A 6,000-nucleotide genomic window follows, 5' to 3' on the forward strand; every position below is an offset into this window, starting at 1 on the left:
GCTCTCAGTTTCTTCTTTTACCTTGTGCCATACAGAAATTTTTTTTTCCAGCTCAGCTAGTTAAGTCCCAGGCAAAACTGGGGACTTTTTCTCACCACCACTGATGCTGTTCAGCCATTGTGGTGCCCACTGCCTCAGCCTCCCTCTTACAGACTCTCAGGCAAGGCTCAAGTCCACCTTGAGGCTTAAAGATCCCAATAAGTCCCCAAGTGCCCTCAGGGTTGAGAGGAGATATTCATTCCTCTGACCTCTATATACCAGGATGTCAGGCAAGTCTCAAATTCCTCTCACACTTTACACCCTTCCATGTAATCTATGATCCAACTACAACAGCCTGCCCTTTTCTGTGCCTTTGTCTTGACTGTCCCTGATGCTTGGGGAAAAAAATGCTGTCTTTGTGTGAGCTCACCTGTCTGTCTGTCTGTCTGTCTGTCTGTCTGTCTGTCTGTCTGTCTCTCTCTCTCTCTCTCTCTCTCTCTCTCTCTCTCTCTCTCTCTCTCTCTCTCTTCACCTCTGCCTCTAAGAATCCCAGCTTTCCTTCAATACTCAGCTCACATGGCACCTTTGGCAGGAGCCTTTTTTCTCAATGCCCCCCAACAGTTGTTGGAGTCTTTTTTGAGGTTATTTTTAATGCAGTTTGTCTGTATCTTGTACATAACTATTTATTTACCTGGTACGTACCCCAGTAGGATGTAAGTTCTTTGAGGTGAGAGCCATGATCCCTGTGCATGTCTATGCTGATGAGTGGGGGCAAAGGGCATAGAATTTCCTGTCTGCATTACTTATTTGGAAGTTAAATCAACAAGTATTTATTAAATACCTGCCATATTCCAGGCACTGTGCTAGGCACTAAGGATTCTCAACCTCGCCTTTACCATTCACCTGCCTTGGCAATATAGTATTTATTCAAAGATGGAAGGTGAGGGCTTTACATCTCTACATAGACATTATGTCCTATGCATTATACTTATCTAATGCCAATACTCATTTCTAACATGAATTCCACATATTAAATGTCTGAATGATCACTGGTGAAAATTGTATTGTGTCATTTTCAATTGGGTAAGCCTCAAGGGACTATGGAATCATAGGACCATAAAATATCAATTCCAGGCAGCCAGTAAACATTTACTAAACATCTACTATATGCCAGACACTGTGCGAAGTGCTAGAGATACAACAAAAAGCACAAATAGTCCCTTACCTCAAGGAGTTCCCACTTTAATAGGAAAGACAACATCCAAACAACTATGTAAGAACAAGTTCTATATGGAATAAATTGGAAAGAGCACAGAGAAAGCACTTATATTGAAGGGACTGAGAAAGGCTTTTGGCTGAAGGTGGGATTTTAGTGGTGACAAGAAGAAAATCAGGGAAGCCAGGAGGTAGAACAAGAAATGGAATATTGCAGGTATGGAGGGGACCTGTGCGGAGTCATGCGATGGAGTGACTTGGGTGAGGAACACCAAGGAGTCACCAGATCATCAAGTACAAAAAAAGGAGTCAAGTGTAACAGACCAGAAAGGGAAGAAGGGGACACCCTCTGAACCAAACAGAAGATTTTGTAATTAATCCCAGAGGTAATGGGGAGCTGTTGAGGTTTACTGGATAAGTTAGACCTGTGTTTTCAGAATATCTTTAAGAGTAATGTGGAAAGACTAGAGTTAAGGGAACCAATGGGTAGATGCCAGGCTGGAGGGCAGGAGGGAGGTTAGAATTGGATAAATAGATCAGAGAATCATCAGCATAGACATGATAATTTGATCCATAGTAGAGGGTGATGTTACAGCTAAAAGAGACATTAGAGTTGAGCTAGCCAATCCCACATGTGAATAAGAATCTTCTCTACAGCACAGCGAATGAGTGGTTGGCCAACCTTGGCTGAATGGAGAATCCACTATTTGCCAAGGCAGCTTCCTTTTGGAAAGCTTTCATTATTCAGAAGCAGCTGAGCCAGAACTCAAACAGCCAGAGCTTCCAGTTTCATATCTAATATCCTTCCTACCACTCTAGCCTGGCTCTGGGAGTCTCTTTAAGCCTGAAGAGTTCAGGGAGTATTTGACCATTTCAACAAACATTTATTCTATGGAAGCCAACACAAACTATAGGGCACACATTACTGTAACCAGTCTGGATTATTTGCTGTTCCATCAACATGCTCAACCCATTTCATATGTCTAGAATGTTCTCTCTCTCCCTCTCAAACTCATCTATGTCTATTCGATTCCTATCCACCCTTCAAGTTTAAACAAAAGTCACTTCCTCTATGAAATCTCTGGTCTGTCCAGCTGCTTGTAATGAAGTCAATCCAGTCCAACTATCTATGCTGAAAGAACCTGGAGCAGAAACATGGTTTTTTTTTTACCTTTATAGAGGTGTTGATGGCAATGGCTACCAGCTTTGCCCTTTTCCCCTCCCTACCCAATATCAGTGGTGCTTCTTTGATGCATCTGTAAGTCTTGCATAGCCTTGATCTAGTCACATGAAGCTAGAGATAGAAAATTTTGGGATTGGAAAGGTTGAATAGAAAATGGTACAACTGGCTTTCTCTAGCCTCAAGAAGACTGAGCAGGAGCTTCTGACTGACAGGGTAGGGAGTGAGGAGAAGGGTATAGAAGTTGGGGGGCATCCTGAGACACTGAAGAGATTAATGAAATTGAGGCATTCTATCTCAGTTATGAGAAAGGAGGGCTTGAGGGGACATCAAGGTGAAGGACATTTTGGTGGGATTTGATAGGAGAGACTTGAACCTTTGTAAGCAGTGGGTAAGCAGATTGTAGCATTGTAAATAAAATGAAACAAAGGTAAATTGAGGTGCACCTCTCTAAGCAAGATATTTTATTCATGGGGCACAAACCTGGGTTTCCTTGGCAACAGAGAAGGAAGCTAGTAAATAATGAAAGATTTGCATTGAAGAAGAAAAAGAACAGTGGATGGAGTGATCTCCTGAATGAAAGAAGACCTCAGTTTGAGTCTTACCCTATCAGCTGCATGACCTTGGGCAAGTAATTTATCTCTCTAAGCCTCAGTTTTCTCATCGCTCAAATTTGAGTAATAGTACATTCACCCTTTGACTGATGGGATGGTTATGAGAAAAATGGTTTGGAGACTGAGATTGCTACTGGCATAAATCATAAAGTGGGAATGGTTCCAGGTCCCAGCAAACCTGGATAAGGTTAATTGGAATATATTGGGCAGCTAATGGACAGAGCAGGAAAGCTAATGATCCATCCTGTGGACGGGATGTCTACAGAGATTCTAAATCCATAGAAACCCAGGAGATTTTCTGGTGAACATTCTCACATGGAGATTATTGTTGGAGAATCATGCTCATAATCAATTAGCCATGTTACAAAGAATAATTTGGATACACAGAGATTTTCTTTTCCTTGTTTTTTCCTACCAGATAAAGGCTTGAAGGTTTCCTGATAACTGAGCCCTTATGGGGAAATAGAAAGCATAAAGTTGTCAAATGTGTGGCCATTGCACTGTATTTTGCCCATCACACTGCCAAGGGCAGCTTGAAGTAGATTAAAATGTAACTGGGAAATATTTAGCCAAAAAAGTACAAATACAATAAAGCACAGTTAATGTTAGATTGTGGTTTTCTAAGTCAATATGCAGCTCTTCAGGGGCTCTTTATGTATGTTTTTCTTTAACCCTCACCTTCCTTCTTAGAATCAATACTGTGTATTAGTTCTAAGGCAGGAGAGTGGTAAGGGCTAGGCAATGGGGATTAAGTGACTTGCCCAGGGTCACACAACTAAGGACTGAGGCCAGAATTGAACCTAGGACCTCCTGTCTCTAGGTCTGGATCTCAATCCACTGATCCACTGGCTGCCTCCTCTTTGTTATGTTTTAATGGCCTCCCTTTCTATGTAAGTTTAACACCACTACTATAGACCACCATACCCCATTTTATAGAGGAGTAAATTGAGGCCCAGGAAAGTTAATTGACTTGTCTCCTAATCAAGTACCTTGTATTTATTTTGCATATACATGTCTCCTCCTATAGAATGTAAGCTATACATTCTATAGCTAGACATTTTTTTCATTTTTGTCAAGTATTAAAAGAGTATAAGTGGCAGGGTAAACAGAGAGCCAGGAAAAACTGGGCTCAAGTCCCACCTTTGACACATTACGGAATATGTGACCCTGTGCAAGTCACCTAAACTCAGTCTTCTGGGCAGTGAACACTAGAAGCTGCAAAAATGATACTTTCAGGAAAGTTCCCTAATCCTCATAAAATCCCAGGTTCAATTTATACCCTTACTCCCAAGTGCTTAGCACATAGTAGGTGCCTAAGAAATTGTTGATTGAACCATTTTCTTGTATTTATAAACATACCTCATTTGATTGGACTTTGCTTTATCATACCTTGCAAATACTACATTTTCTAAAAATTGAAGGTCTGTGGCAGCCCTGCATGGAGCAAGTGCCATTCTTCCTCTGTCAGTCACTCTATAATAGCTTCAGTCTCTCCTTAGGCATGGTGTAAAGTGACAAACTTGTTTTATGAAACCTCAAATTTATTCTTGTCCCATGATAACTTGCCCTGAAGAATACCCCCCATCCTTGGCCCTTGTCCTAGTCTGAACAGTCAACCATTAAACAAGCACTCGATACCCTCGATAGGACTAAGCACCCCTTTTGACTTAGTTTCTCTTATTATATCTAGGACTCTTCCAGGTATTCTAGCCTCTGGCTGCATCCTCTTTCCCAGGTCCCTATGTAATCAGTCAGTTGTTCCTCTTTGGTTACACTCCCTAAGGTATAAATATAACCCTAAATTCTTTAAGTCAGGGGAAATTCCCATTATCGGTATCTTTCCTGGAAAGAGTGTTCCCAGAGTTCCCCAAGCAGTGACTCTGTAGATGTCCAAAAGATCAATGTCTTCCTTGTCCTGATTAAAGATGGGTTCTATTGTAACTGCTTTGGTGGTTCTGTTTTTTTTTAATTATTTTAAATTATTTATTTTCAAGTATTTTTCCATGGTTAGGTTCTGTGTTTTTTCAGGTTAACAAAGGTATGTTGCCTTCGTTCCATATCTTGTACTTATCTTCCAAATTCTTGGAGGTTGGACAGATGCCTGACAGAGAGTATGTTGCAAGTAGCATTTGCTTTTCTCTTCAGTTATACAAAGATATTTTGTGTTTTCCCCCCTCAAATGTTTGAAATAAAGACCGTCACCTAAAAAAAGAAAATTGTGTCTCTGTGTCACATTTTGGTAATTCTCACAATATTTCAAACTTTTTTCTTATTATGGTATCTGCTTTGGTGATCTGTGATCAGTGATCTTTGATGTTTCCATTGTGATTGTTTTGGGTCACCATGAACCTGGCCCATATAAGACTTTGAACTTAATCCATAAATATTGTGTGTTCTTAATGCACCATTGACCAGCCGTTCCCTGTCTCTCTCCCTTTCTTGAAGGTTCTTTATTCTCTGAGAAAGAATAATATTTAAATTGGGCCAATTCTGAGCAAGTTGTGGTATATGACTATAATGGAAATTCCAAGAAATGATAAATAGTAGCATTTCAGAAAAACCTGGAAAGACTTATATGAACTGATGCAAAGTGAAGAAAGCAGAAGGAGAAGATTATACACAGCAACAATATTGTATGAACTTGTATCAGCTATGAATGACAACTATTATCAGCAATGCCAAGATCCAAGATAAAAGACCCATGATAAAAAAAAATGCTATCTTCGGCAGTAGAAGGAACTGATGGAGTTCAAAAAAAGCATATCCTCTTTCACTTTATTTCCTTCATGAGTTCCTTCTTGTTTGTACTGTGATGAGAAAAGGATAGAGACAGGATAAGATTTAAGAGAAGTGGAAGACTGTGTTTAATACACAGGCTAGGAACTCTCGGAGAAAGATTTTAGCAGGCAGAAGGCAGAGGAGGAACAGTTTGGAAGTGACAACTGTTAGAGTGAGTGACTTCCTGTAAGGAGAGGGCTCTTCCTGTCCGGAAGGGTGGAGGAAAGGCAGCTA

The sequence above is a fragment of the Monodelphis domestica genome, chromosome 2 (genome assembly GCF_027887165.1).
Source record: "Monodelphis domestica isolate mMonDom1 chromosome 2, mMonDom1.pri, whole genome shotgun sequence".
Taxonomy (NCBI): Eukaryota; Metazoa; Chordata; class Mammalia; order Didelphimorphia; family Didelphidae; genus Monodelphis; species Monodelphis domestica.